General features: G+C 45.1%; 1 non-coding gene across 1 annotated transcript; it reads right to left on the reverse strand.

Moving 5' to 3' along the window:
• Positions 1-13,501: 13,501 nt before the first annotated feature.
• On the reverse strand, positions 13,502-13,639 carry LOC119937885. The gene has a single exon (XR_005454256.1). It is a non-coding gene; the product is annotated as a small nucleolar RNA SNORA7 (small nucleolar RNA).
• Between the last annotated feature and the right edge of the window lie 636 nt (positions 13,640-14,275).

A 14,275-nucleotide genomic window follows, 5' to 3' on the forward strand; every position in this document is an offset into this window, starting at 1 on the left:
GAAGGAGAGAAGGGAGGTGAGGTAGGAGGGGGCGAGGTGATGGACAGCTTTGAAGCCCAGGGTGAGGAGTTTCTGCCTGATGCGCAGATTGATTGGTAGCCACTGGAGATTTTTGAGGGGAGTAACGTGCCCAGAGAGTTTCTGGACAAAGACAATCCGGGCAGCATCGTGAAGTATGGATTGAAGTGGGGAGAGACAGGAGGATGGGAGATCAGAGAGGAGGCTGATACAGTAATCCAGACGGGATAGGATGAGAGCTTGAACGGGCAGGGTAGCGGTTTGGATGGAGAGGAAAGGGCGGATCTTGTCAATGTTGCGGAGCTGAGACCGGCAGGTTTTGGTGACGGCTTGGATGTGAGGGGTGAATGAGAGAGCGGAGTCGAGGATGACACTAAGGTTGCGGGCCTGTGAGACGGGAAGGATGGTAGTGTCGTCAACAGTGATGGGAAAGTCAGGGAGAGGGCAGGGTTTGGGAGGGAAGACAAGGAGTTCAGTCTTGGACATGTTGAGTTTTAGGTGGTGCGCAGACATCCAGATGGAGATGTCCTGAAAGCAGGAGGAGATGCGAGCCTGGAGGGAGGGGAAGAGAGCAGGGGCAGAGATGTAGATTTGGGTGTCATCAGCGTAGAGATGATAGTTGAAGCCGTGGGAGTGAATGAGGTCACCAAGGGAGTGAGTGTAGAGAAGCTGCAGAAGCAAGGAGGAGCTGAAGAAGCAGCAGCAGGAGGAGGAGCAGGAGAGACAGGGAGAAGCAGAAGAAGCACGGAGGAGCTGGAGAAGCAAGGAGGATCATGAGCAGCAGTAGCAGGAGAAGAGGAAGCAGGAGAAACAAGGAGGAGCAGCAGCAGGAGGAAGAGGGGGAGTGGGAGAAGCAGGAGGAGGAGGAGCAGGAGAAGCAGCAGAAGCAAGGAGGAGCTGGAGCAGGAGAAGGAGGAGTAGGAGAGGCAAGGAGGAGTAGGAGAGACAGAGAGGAGCAGGAGAAGCAGCAGAAGCAAGGAGGACCTGGAGAAGCAGCAGCAGGAGGAGGAGTAGGAGAAGCAGCAAATGCAAGGAGGATCAGGAGCAGCAGGAGGAGGAGGAAGCAGGAGAAGCAAGGCGGATCAGGAGCAGCAGGGGGAGGAAGAGGAGAGGAGCAGGAGGGTCAGGAGGAGGAGAGGAAGCAGGAGAAGCAAGGAGGAGCAGGAGCGGTAGGGGGAGGAAGAGGAGGAGAGGAGCAGGAGTATCTGGAGGAGGAGAGGAAGCAGGAGAAGCAAGGAGGAGGAGAGAAGCAAGGTGGATTAGGAACAGCAGGAGGAAGAGGGGAGGAAGCAGGAGGAGCAGGAGAAGCGAGGATGATCAGGAGCAGCAGCAGGGGGAGGAGAGGAAGCAGGAGAAGCAAGGAGGATCAGGAGCAGCAGGAGGAGGAGGAGAGGAAGCAAGAGAAGTAAGGAGGATTAGGAGCAGCAGTAGGGGGAAGAGAGGAAGCACAAGAGCCAAGGAGGATCAGGAGCAGCAGCAGTGGGGTGGAGGGGAGGAAGCAGGAGGAAGATCAGGAGGAGAAGGAGAAGATGAAGCAGGAGAAGCAAGGAGGATAAGGAGGAGGAGCAGGTAGCAGGAGAAGCAAGGAGGATCAGGAGGAGGAGCAGGTAGCAGGAGAAGGAGGAGGGGAGGAAACAGGAGAAGCAGGAGGAGGAGCAGCAGGAGAAGGAGAAGATGAAGCAGGAGAAGCAAGGAGGATCAGGAGGAGGAGCAGGTAGCAGGAGAAGCAGCAGGGGAAGGAGGAGGGGAGGAAACAGGAGAAGCAGGAGGAGGAGCAGCAGGAGAAGGAGAAGATGAAGCAGGAGAAGCAGGAGGAGGAGCAGCAGGAGAAGGAGAAGATGAAGCAGGAGAAGCAAGGAGGATTAGGAGCAGCAGGAAGAGGAGGAGAGGAAGCAGAAGAAGCAAGGAGGATCAGGAGCATCAGCGGGAAGGAGAGGAAGCAGGAGAAGCAAGGAGGATCGGGAGCAGCAGCAGGGGGGAGGAGGGGAGGAAGCAGGAGGATCAGGAGCAGAAGGAGAAAATGAAGCAGGAGAAGCAAGGAGATCAGGAGCAGCAGCAGGAGGAGATCAGGAGCAGCAGCAGCATGGGGAGGAGGAGGGGAGGAAGCAGGAGGAGGAGGAGAGAAGCAAGGAGGATCAGGAGCAGCAGCAGCAGGAGGAGGAGGAGCAGCAAGCTTTGCCCACACAGACACACACGCACGCATTCAGCACTGCAGCGGCCTGCTTTCGCTCCCCCACACCCAACCCGAAAATTAAAGCAGCTTTGCCATGACTTTAGTCCGGACCCTCTCCCCGACCCTGTGCCTTCTCTCTGGGTGTGACGGATGTTTCATTTTGCACTCCGTTTCGGCGTCTCGGTGAGGTGCGACTCGAACGCCTGGGTTCAGATGTGAGCAGGGACCGGCCTGTCTGGGGGCCAGGGGCAGTGGCCAGCACGGGGATGATCGATACACGTTATTGCTGCCAAGAATATCGGGAAAGGGGGTGGGGGGACAGAGAACCGGGAGACGAAGAAGGCTGAAAAGTCGGAGTTTCCCGTCTAGAAAGGGGTGGGGGGCTGTGGACCTGATTTGGAGTCGAAAAGTAGGGGTGATGGAAGGTTTATAGGAGAAGGATTCGATTTGGGCCTAGGAAAGGAATTTGCAAGGAGAAGCTGTCCATAGGGGTATTTCTGGGAGTGAGAGGAAGGCTGAGAAAGGGATGACAGCTTACAAAGAAATGAGTGATTGGAAAGACACATTCCCTGTCCACAACGAGCTTATAGTCTAGAGACAGACATTAACATAAATAAATAAATTATGGATAGGTTCACGAGTTCTGCGGGACTGGAGTGGTGAATTCATTCATCCAATCATATTTATTGAGTGCTTATTGTGTGCAGAGCACTGTACTAAGCGCTTGGGAAGTACAAGTTGGCAACATACAGTGATGGTCGCTACCCAACAGTGGGCTCACAGTCTACAAGGGCGAGACAGACAACAAAACAAAATTTATTAACAAAATAAATAGAATAGTAAATATGTACAAGTAAAATAAATAGAGTGATAAATCTGTACAAACATACAGGTGCTGTGGGGTGGGGAAGGAGGTAGGGCGGGGCGAGGGGGAGAGGAAGGAGGGGGCTCAGTCTGGGAAGGCTCCTGGAGGAGGTGAGCTCTCAGTAGGTCAGGGCTGTGTGCAGGGCACTGTACTGAGCACTTGGAAAGTACAATTCAGTAACAGAGGGACAATTCCTGCTCACAATGGGCTCACAGTCTAGAAGATAAAGGGAGCAAGTCAGGGAGATGCAGAAGAGAGTGGGAAAAGAGGACATGAGGGCTTTGGTCAGGGAAGGCTTCCTGGGGGAGATGTGCCTTCAATAAGGCTTGGAAGGTGGGGAGAGTCATTGTTGGATGTGAAAAGGGAAGGCATTCCAGGACCTGATGTGGGTGCGAGGTTGGCGGAGAGATAGATGAGATGGAGGTACAGGGAGTCGGTTGGCATCATGTGAGCTGAGGGTTCCGGCTAGGCTGTAGCAGGAGAGCAGTCACGCATGAAAGGAGAGGGGACGGTGATCAATGATTTAAAGCCAGTTGTGAGGAGTTTCTGTTTGATGCAGAGGTGGATGGGCAACCACTGGAGAAAGTGTCCCAAAACCCCAGCAGTTTAGAACAGCAAACAAGGGTCCTTCCAAAAACATTCAGTGAAACTTTTTAAAATGTGACTCTTTTATGCTGTTTCTTAAGTATATGCTACATGTCAAGCACTGTTATAATAATAATAATAATAATAATAATAATAATGATAATGGTATTTGTTAAGCGCTTACTATGTGCAAAGCACTGTTCGAAGTGCTGGATTAGAAATAAATTATATCAGGTCAAGCATAGTCCCTGTCCCACATGTGGCTCACAGTCTAAATAGGAGGGAGAAGAGGTATCGAATCCCTATATTGGAGTTGAAGAAACTGAGGCACAAGGGAAGTAAGTGACTTGCTCAAGATCACTCAATGACCTTCCCCTTTCCTTTCTCACCTGCCTGCCCATGTACTACAACGCAGCCCGCGCCCTTGGTTCCTATAATGCCATCCTACTTCCTGTACCTCCATCTCATCTATCTTGCTGCCAACCTCTCACCCACATCAGAACCCAGTTCCTCTGGCTCCCTGTCCCAAGTTCCAACTGTGACATCTCTTGTGATAACGTTTGCACTATTATAGGAAGTCACACCCCAAAGTAAAACATAAACCTGGGGAAGTCTCACTTTGAGATAAGTTCTATTTTTCAATTCAACTTCACAGCTTTTAGTGACTAGCCCTCATAAGCACTCTCTTTCTGACATATCAGCCTGCCACCTTGGTTCCAAACCTAAACAAATCACTCTGAATAATGACATTTCTCCTCGATCTTAAGGGCCTGAGTCTAGTCAGAAGCAGCGTGGCTCAGTGGAAAGAGTGTGGGCTTTGGAGTCAGAGGTCATGGGTTCAAATCCCTCCTCTGCCAATTGTCAGCTGTGTGACTTTGGGCAAGTCACTTCACTTCTCTGGGCCTGTTACCTCATCTGTAAAATGGGGATTAAGACTGTGAGCCCCCCCATGGGATAACCTGATCACCTTGTAACCTCCCCAGTGCTTAGAACAGTGTTTTGCACATAGTAAGTGCTTAATAAATGCCATCAGTATTATTATTATTATTTGATATTTCCATTTCTAGCTAACTCATCAGAGTACAATCTCCTCATGGGTAGTGAACTGAGCACTTGTGTGTTTTCCCCTAGTGCTAGTTCCCCCTAGTGCTTAGTGCTTGGCCTGGTGGCAAGAGTACAGGCTTGGGAGTCAGAGGACGTGAGTTCTAATTCTAGCTCTGCCACTTCTCTGCTGTGTGACTTTGGGCAAGTCACTTAACTTCTCTGTGCCTCAGTTACCTAATCTGTAACTGTCACAGTCTTAATCCCCATTTTCAGATGAGGTAGCTGAGGTATAGAGAAGTTAAGTGACTTGCCCAAAGTCACACAGCCGACAGTTGGTGGAGCCAGGATTTGAACCCATGACCTCTGACTCCAAAGCCCGTGCTTTTTCCACTGAGCCACATTGCTTCTCAATAATAACAATGGGATTTGCTAAGCGCTACTATGTGCCAAGCACTGTTCTAAGCGATGGGGGAGATACAGGGTAATCAGGTTGTCCCATGGGAGGCTCACAGTGTTCATCCCCATTTTACAGATGAGGTAACTGTGAGCCCGTTGTTGGGTAGGGACCGTCTCTATATGTTGCCAACTTGTAGTTCCCAAGCGCTTAGTACAGTGCTCTGCACACAGTAAGCGCTCAATAAATACTATTGAATGAATGAATGAGGCACAGAGAAGCTAAGCGACTTCCCCGAAGTCACACAGCTGATAAGTGGCGGAGTCGGGATTAGAACCCACGACCTCTGACTCCTAAGCCTGGGCTCTTTCCACTAAGCCACGCTGCTTCGGATGCAGTGACAGTAGAAGTAGATCCAAAATAATATTGCCTAGGGGGACAGTAATGAAAATCAGTCAAATATAAAATTTTAAATCTGCAAAAGGGAGGGAAGAGAATAGCCTAGCCTTGCAGAAAGAGTACAGACTTGGGAGTCAGAGGATCTGAGGTCTAATCCTCGCTCTGCTACTTGTCCGCAGTGTGACCATGGGCAAGTCACTTAAATTCTCTGTGCCTCAGTCACCTCATCTGTAAAATGGGGATTAAGACTGTAAGCCCCATGTGGGACATGGATTGAGTCCACTCTGATTAGCTTGTATCTACCCCAGCGCTTAGTATGATGTCAGGCACGTAGGACGTACTTAGAGAGAGAAAGAGAGATTGGGGAAAAAATGTAAGGGTGCTAGAATAAACTGAGCACTTTCAACATGAGGTTTAAAGAAAGAAAATAAATACAATGGAAATAATATATCGGTGCAGGTGAAGAGAAAGTATTTTTAAAATGCTGGAGATTAGCAAAATGGAGAGTACCAGAATCATTACAGGAAAGGTCAAAATGTTCCATACAACACCTTAAGCTCTTCAAAGGAGGAGAGCTATAAACATCTAAAACCAGATAAATACAAAGATAGTTTCCAAAAAGATGAAAAAACATACATTTGGCTCAGCTTTTCACCAATTTTCTTATTATTCTATTGTCAAACTCACCCCAGCAGGTGCTCAGTAAATCCGAATTGATAAGTGAATGATGCCATGCAATCATATTTTTCAAATGTACTTCATTGTGGGGGAAAAACTCCTTCAAATGTTTATTAGACCACATAATTGACCTTATCACAAAGGGACTATTAATGTGGGGAAAGCTCGCAAGGGTGGAGAACATCTGATAAAAAATACGAAAACCTAGCAACTTGGAAGTAAGCAAGGAGGAGAAACCCAAATACTTTTTACATATAGCTTGGCATCACCCTACACCCAAGAAGCACTTTCTCACATGCAAATGAATTAGTTTATTTTGAATCCAGAAAGAGATAGGAAGCTACTAACTTGGATGGATTACTAATGGGATAGGGATAAAAGACCAGCCTTAAATAATATTGCAAAAATTATGCTTTTAGGTAGATTTTCCTACCTCCTATCACTTTCCCATCTACTCTTTAGTTCCTTAACGTTGCAAAATATAAAATTGCAAAAACTGTTTCCGTTTCATCCAGGTTGGATTTTGTTAAAATTGTCTTATGCTGTCGAGTCGTTTCCGACCCATAGTGACACCGCAGATACATCTCCCCCAGAACGCCCTGTTCTCCATCTGCATTCGTTCTGGTAATGGATCCATAGAGTTTTCTTGGTAAAAATAGGGAAGTGGTTTACCGTGGCCGCCTTCCGCACAGTAAACTTGAGTTTCCGCCCTCGGCTCTCCCCCATGCCACTGCTGCCCAGCGCAAATGAGTTTTGACTTGTAGCAGATTGCCTCCCACTTGTTAGCCACAGTTCAAGCTAGGAATGGAATGGACAGACCTCTGCTAGACTCTCCCCCCCGTAGCTGAAACTGGTGGAAACTCTCCAGGTGTGACCCTAAGAGGGGATCCATTTGATTACTTAATAATAATACTAAGAATGTATTTATTAAGCACTTACTATATGCCATGCTCTGGAATAGATTGAGGTCATCAGATCAGACACAATCCTTGTCCCATATGGGGCTCAGAGTCTATCGCATCCCATTTTATTAATGAGGAACTGAGTCCGGAGAGAATAAGTGACTTGCCCAAGATCACACAGCAGGCCAGTGGCAGAAGTGAGGCTAAAACCCAAGTCTTCTGAGTCTCCCACCTGTGCTCTTTCTACTAGGCTTTTCACTGCCTCCCTGGGTCTTACTGTTTGAAGTCTACCATGATGAAGGGAAGCAGCATGGCCAGGTGGAAGGACCACGGGCTTGGGAGTCGGAACACCTGGGTTCTAATTCTGCCTCTGTCACTTCCCTGGTGTGTGATTTTACACAAGTCTATTAACTTATTTGTGCCTCACTTTTCTCATCTGCAAAATGAGGATCAAATACTTGTTCTCCCTCCCCCTTAATTAATAATAACAATGATGGAATTTGTTAAGCTGTTACTATGTGCCAAGCTAAGAGCCCCATGTGGGACAGGGATTGTGTCCAACCTAATTATGTTGTACTTACCCTAAGGCTCAGCACATAATAAGCGCTTAACAAATAACAAAAAAAAAACGAGGAAGGATATGGCCATAAATAACAATGGTCCACAAGCTTCCTAAACCCAATTCCAAGACAAAAAAATGGGTGTGAAAAGAGGGTATTATTGATCATGGAAACTATGAATCTTGAAACACAACAGAACTGATTACCATCCACTACGATGTCACTCTCAGACTTAACGGCAGAAATAATAAATCAAAATTCATGAATTATATATGAGGCCTCACAAAGTATGGCCATTATTTTTAGTGCTGGAGAGTAACATGATGCTGCAGGTGTTATTTTTGCCATCCCTGTTACCAGAAAAATGAACCTAGGAACAAGGCCAAGTGAAAAGAGCCGCTGAAAAATTTTCTCCCTGTGGAAACAGAATACAGTGTCTCTCAGGTATATAAGAAGGTGGCTAACAGATTGATAGGAATAAAACCAGACGTCCATTTCTGGTTTGGCATATTATATTCTGAATCCACGCAGAGTCCTCCAAGCATTTTGGAATATTCAGGTAAGTAAAGATAAAAGAATAACATATGCTAATAATAATAATAGTACTTGTTTATTGCTTACTGTGTACCAGAACAGTACTAAGTGCTGCATAGCTACCCTAATGCTTAATGCTTAAGAAGCGCTTAACAAATATCACAAATTACTACTGTTGTTATTATTGTTATTTTTATTACTACGGCAGATACAATATAAGCAGGTTGGGCAAAGTCCTTGTCCCTTATGGGGCTCCCGGTCTAAGTAGGAGGGAAAAATAAGTATTATGTTTCCATTTTACAGATAATGAAAATGAGGCCCAAAGAAGTTAAGTGACTCATCCAAGGTCATGCAGTAGCCAAGTGGCAGAGCTGGGATTAGAACCCAGGTGTCCTGACATTTTTTTTAAAATGGTATTTAAGTGCTTACTATGTTCCAAGTACTGTACTAAGTGCTGGGGCAGAAACAAGCTAATCAGATTGGACATAGTCCCTGTTCCACAGAGGGGTCAGAATCTTAATCCCCACTTTACAGATGTGTCGACTGAGGAACTGATAAGTGATTTCCAGGACTGTGCTTTTTCCTCAGTGGCCGCTTTTTCAACTAGACTAATGCCAAACACCTAAGGAAAAAACTGCTGAAATGAAATAATGCTTAACACAAAGAGCAATACTGAGCACTTAGTAGTTATTAATATCCCCCCCCCCCCACACACACAAAAAAAAAGGAAAACGATTTTAGAGAGATTAAAAGAGCCCCACTCATCTTTAAAACACTTCTGTTTTGTTTTGCGTCAAGACCCTTTATCCTCTGTATGTTTAATTAAAAAGTGCAGGATCAATTTTTCACATTCCTATGGGTGATTCTTCAGGCCCAATATATCTGACCCCCAACCTCTTACAAAACTCTTCAATTTTCCTGAAGGAGTGGTCTAGTCTACTTGAGCCACATCTAAATAGTAATTGTGGTTTCTGCTAAGCAGTGCGGCTCAGAGAAGTAGCTCAGTGGGAAGAGCACGGGCTTGGGAGCCAGAGGTCATGGGTTCTAATCCTGGCTCCGCCACTTGTAAGCTGTGTGATTTTGGGCAAGTCACTTAACTTCTCTCTGCCTCAGTTAACTCATTTGTAAAATGGGGATTAAGACTATGAGCCCTACGTGGGACAACTTGATCACCTTTCATTCCCCCAACCCCAGTGCTTAGAACAAATGCTATTATTATTATTATGTACCATACACTGTACCAAGCCCTGGGGGAGATACAAGGATATCAAGCCAGACACAGTCTTGTTTTGGTGATCATTCAACCAAGCCTTATTACCTCAAAGTGGATTGGAAACAACACTCCATAATGAGATCCTCAATGACTATTTTTCTCAATAGACACTGATTTTCCCTCTACAATGATCTAATATATACAAACTTATGTAACTTTCAATACTCACATATACAAAATCATTTTACAATGATCTAATATATAAAATTACATAATTGTATATCAAATTGTCCCAGTGGACTCAAACTGCTAAACGAAGACTTGTGCCAGGGCTCTTCATTATCTCCTTTTTCAAGGAAGAAAAATATGTCATCCTTAAAAAACTAAACCTCCCATATCTACCCCAAGATAAAGGGAAATAAAATAATTCTCGGTTTCACAAACAAAGAGAAATCATTCTTCCTAAATTTCTTGCCATAATCCACTTGAAAGACAAAATATACTGGAGGGTTTATAAAGGGGGATTCTTGTCCAAATTATATGAAAAACCGCCTTCATTCTCCTCTCCAATGTGGTCAATAAAATATAATCCGTTAATATGAGGAAACATGGGCTCTACATCCCCATACATCCCTCTAGGCTGTAAGCGTTTTTGACAGTAGGAAACGTGTCTACCAACTCTATATATTGTACTCTCTCAAGCGCTCAGTGGAGTGCTCTGCACACAATAAGTGCTCAATAAATACAATTTACTGATTGACCCTCATAAATGTGCTTAGGCCTGGATCATTGTTTGACTTGGGAGAGCAGCCCCATTAGAAATGCCCCTGGACAGGTGCCTAATAAACTCTTGGCTATTGGATTTGGAAATTTTGTGAATTGTGTACCCACTATCAAGTCTCTGAATCTGATGTATGTAAATTATGACTTTCAGTCCTCTAGACCGTAAACTCATTATGGGAAGGAAACATGTCTACAAACTCTATTATGGTTTACCCTCCCAAGCACTTAGTACAGTGTTCTGCACATAGTAATTGCTCAATAAACATGATTGATTGATTGATGTTACCTGTCAGTCAATGGATGTTCCATCCCCACTTTGCAGTCACGCTATATGCACCAGGATTCGCCACGGAGTATTACAACATGAGCCTTGGGTTTCCTGCTCACTTTGGATCCCACAGAATAACAGAATCACAGATGCTTTGACAAGCAGCTGACAAATCAGATCATTGAATCTGCCAAGATGGTCGCAGTTTCAAGCAGTGAAAAAAGTACCCTATTTAAATGATGTAGTTTTTGGTCTGGAAAGGTAGTCTTCTGGGAGAGAAGGGAGGAGAACCAGAGACGGTTGCTCATTTTTGGCAACTACTTGAATCACACTTTCAAGCAAAGCTTTTTCAGTTCTCAGGCCATTTAACATGTTTTCTTTGGCAGTTACACCAAATCTGATTAATGGAGTTTTTTTTATCTAGTTGCCCTTAATTTCCAAAGATGAAGCTACTCCAAGTAGAATCCTAACCAGGGGCGTGGGTGTGGCTGAAAAGAGTCAGGTATAATAGAGGCTTCCCTCCACACTTGTGCAGGCATAAAAAAAAATATTTTCAATGCTAATTTACCTTGTTTCTAAACCTGCCTCTTGGTGTCCTGATCTTTGTGAAGCCTCTGCTAAAGAAAAAAAATCCCTTTCTCTGATTAACTCCCCGATAACAACTGTATTTAAGTGCTTACCATGTGCCAAGAACTGTACTAAGCAATGAGGTAAATGCAAGGAACTCAGAACAGATACAGTCCCTGTCCCAGTGGGGTTCACAATCTAAGGGGATGGTACCACATGGATCTGTACTCTTCACTCCACCCTCAGCCCCACAGCATTAATATACATATCTGTAATTTATATTAATGTCTCTCTCCCCCTCTAGACTGTAAGCTCCTTGTGGGCAGGGAATGTGTCTACCAACTCTGTTATACTGTTCTCTCCCAAGAGCTTAGTACGGTGCTCTGCATACTGGAAGCACTCAATAAATACTATTGACTGATTGATTGGAAGAAGTGGTAATGATTGAATCCTCATTTAACAGATGAGGTAACCGAGGCACAGAGAAGCTACTGACTTGGGCAGGGCCATTGGAAGATTCTGAAAGAATGAAGTTTGGGGAGACTGAGAAAAGGGAGAGAAGGAAAAGGCAACAGTTCACCTAAGGGGGAAGAGGAAAAAAGGAAGGGCTGATAATGAGATGGAAAGAGCAGAGTAAGCAACGGAGAAAAGGTGACGAGGGAAATGCCTGGAGATTTTAGAAAACAACCAATTTCTAAGCTTCAAATCTTTAAAAATAAACTACAGCCTCTAAGAAATCTGTAGCTGCCTTACAACTTTAACCTTCTCACTTTTAGACACTTCAAAAGCCAAACTTCAAATCTTTTAAGCTACACAAGCAGGCTATTTAAGTAAAAGTGGAAAAAAAATCACCAAGTTAAGCCACTAAAACCTCTAGCCAATACAATTCAAGTACCAGCAATCTATTGTTTTCTTTAAAAAAAAATACTAAGAATTTGCAGTCATATACTCCCCTTTTCTGAAGAATTCAGAAAGTGGCAAATGATAACTAATTCTAATATTGGTTTTTGGGGGCCATAACTACACCCAGATTATGACATTTAATCCCACAGAATATTTGAAAACAGAACCCCAGCCAGCCAAACGCAAAGGCAGAATGCTTCGGGATAACAGGACCCCTAAACCATCCTCTCTCTGGACGGTCAGGTTTGAATGATTTCCCTTGGAAGGCAGGGCTCTGCTGGCTATATAAAGCAAAGGATTATGGCAATTACATAGATCATCCAAGAATAACCCTACTTGCTGCCTGAATTATCTGAATTTCATTTGCAGAGTTGGGTGGTTTGCTTCAGGAGTCAAGATGCTGCCACAATTTTCTACTTCATCTTGCCAGCAGGGAACAGTGGATTTTAAATTTGGAAACACCAAATTTACACTGGTCACAGTAAGGCGCCATTAACTCCCTGAAGTCAGCATCCTAAGAGAAAGCAATATTTAAAGCAAATGGATTGGTCGGCTCCAGTCATCTTTTTTCACCCCCACCTGCTCTGGGCTTCTTCAAGCAGTGAAGAACCTTAGGAACAGTTTCTGGAGTTGACCTATTTTGGGGGGAAGGGGGCTGGAGGGAGAGAAGGGGGAGAAGAGCCCTAATGATATCCAACAGCGTGTCCCAGCTCACCAGCTCAGCTCGGATCCCAGGGACCCATGGCTAGAGGTAGGGGAAAGACAGACAACAGACCGGCCTCAGCATCTCACTTTCTGAAGCCAGGAAAATAATTTGTGAGCCCATGTCTTTCAGCTCAGTGGGTCGCTCTAGCCTTCCACTAAATTAGTGTCCAGATACTAGAATCCTATCTCTGAAACTTGCCTACTGAGTGACCTTGGGCAAGCAGTGTGGTCCAGAGGAAAAAGCCGGGAGTCAGGAGATCTGGGTTCCAATACCAGCACTACCTCTCGTCAGCTGGGTGACCTTGGGCAAGTCACTTTACTTCTCTGTTATCTCATCTGTAAAATGGGATTAAGACCGTGAGCCCCGTGTGGGACATGGACTGTGTCCCAATTTTTTTTAATAGCATTTATTAAGTGCCTACTATGTGCAAAGCACTGTTCTAAGCGCTGGGGAGGTTACAACGTGAACAGGTTGTCCCACGTGGGGCTCACAGTCTTAATCCCCATTTTACAGATGAGGTAACTGAGGCACAGAGAAGTTAAGTGACTTGCCCATAGTCACACAGTTGACAAGTGGCGGAGCCGGGATTAGAACCCAGGACCTATGATTCCAAAGCTCATGCTCTTTCCACTGAGCCACGCTCTTCTATCTAACCCAGTGCTTAGTTCGGTGACTGGCGCCTGTCTTGTCTTATGCCATCGAGTCGTTTCCGACCCATAGCGGCACCACGGACACATCTCTTCCAAAACACCCCGCTCTCCATCTACAATCGTTCCGGTAGTGTATCCATAGAGTTTTCTTGGTCAAAATATAGAGGTGGTTTACCATTGCCATCTTAAGTGCAGTAAATTTGAGTTTCTGCCCTCGACTGTCTCCCATGCAGCTGCTGCCCAGCACGGGTGAATTTTGATTTGTAGCAGATTGCCTTTCACTCGCTAGCCATTGCCCAAGCTAGGAATGGAATGGACAGGCCTCTGCTTGACTCTCCCTCCCATAGCCAAAACTGGTAAAGTACTGGAAACTCTCCAGGTGTGACCCTGAGAGGGGATTGAGCACTTAAATATCATAAAAAAAAACCTTCCCTTTGCCTCAGTTTCTTCATCAGGAAAATGGGAATTAAATATCTATTCTCCTTCTCTTAAATGGGGAGCACATCTGTTCTAAATTATTGTGACTCTACCCCAGGGCTTAGCATAGCGTTTAGTACATAGTAAGTACTTAAATACCATAATTATTCTAATTAGAATGAAAATCTGAACCTCAGAACCACCATGCTCTGCCCCCGTATTGTCCTGATTTGTGTGGAAAACTGAGATGACTGCTTTTCTTTACTAGTCTATTCAGCATCCAAAAATGAGGAGGAAGATCATCTTACCCACTCTCACTGGTGGGTGCTAAGGAAATTAATTCATGTGCATAAACTGCTCAAAGACTGATAAATGAAAGATGAAAAATGAAAGCTAATTTTTATTTGTTATGTTTATTCAATCTTAGCTGCTGCCCTGGCTTCTGGGGACATCTATGAAAATTAGCACAGTGTTTTAGCAGCACAACCTGTGCACAACACTTTAAGAAAATATCGCACTGAAGGAATCTACCTTACACTTCACCTATCTAGAGAGTTCCTTCTGAGTTGCATGTTTAAGGACTCTTTAGTAGATGCTACTCTCAGCTACAGGGGGA

This window comes from Tachyglossus aculeatus, chromosome 15, assembly GCF_015852505.1.
Source record: "Tachyglossus aculeatus isolate mTacAcu1 chromosome 15, mTacAcu1.pri, whole genome shotgun sequence".
NCBI classification, from domain to species: domain Eukaryota; kingdom Metazoa; phylum Chordata; class Mammalia; order Monotremata; family Tachyglossidae; genus Tachyglossus; species Tachyglossus aculeatus.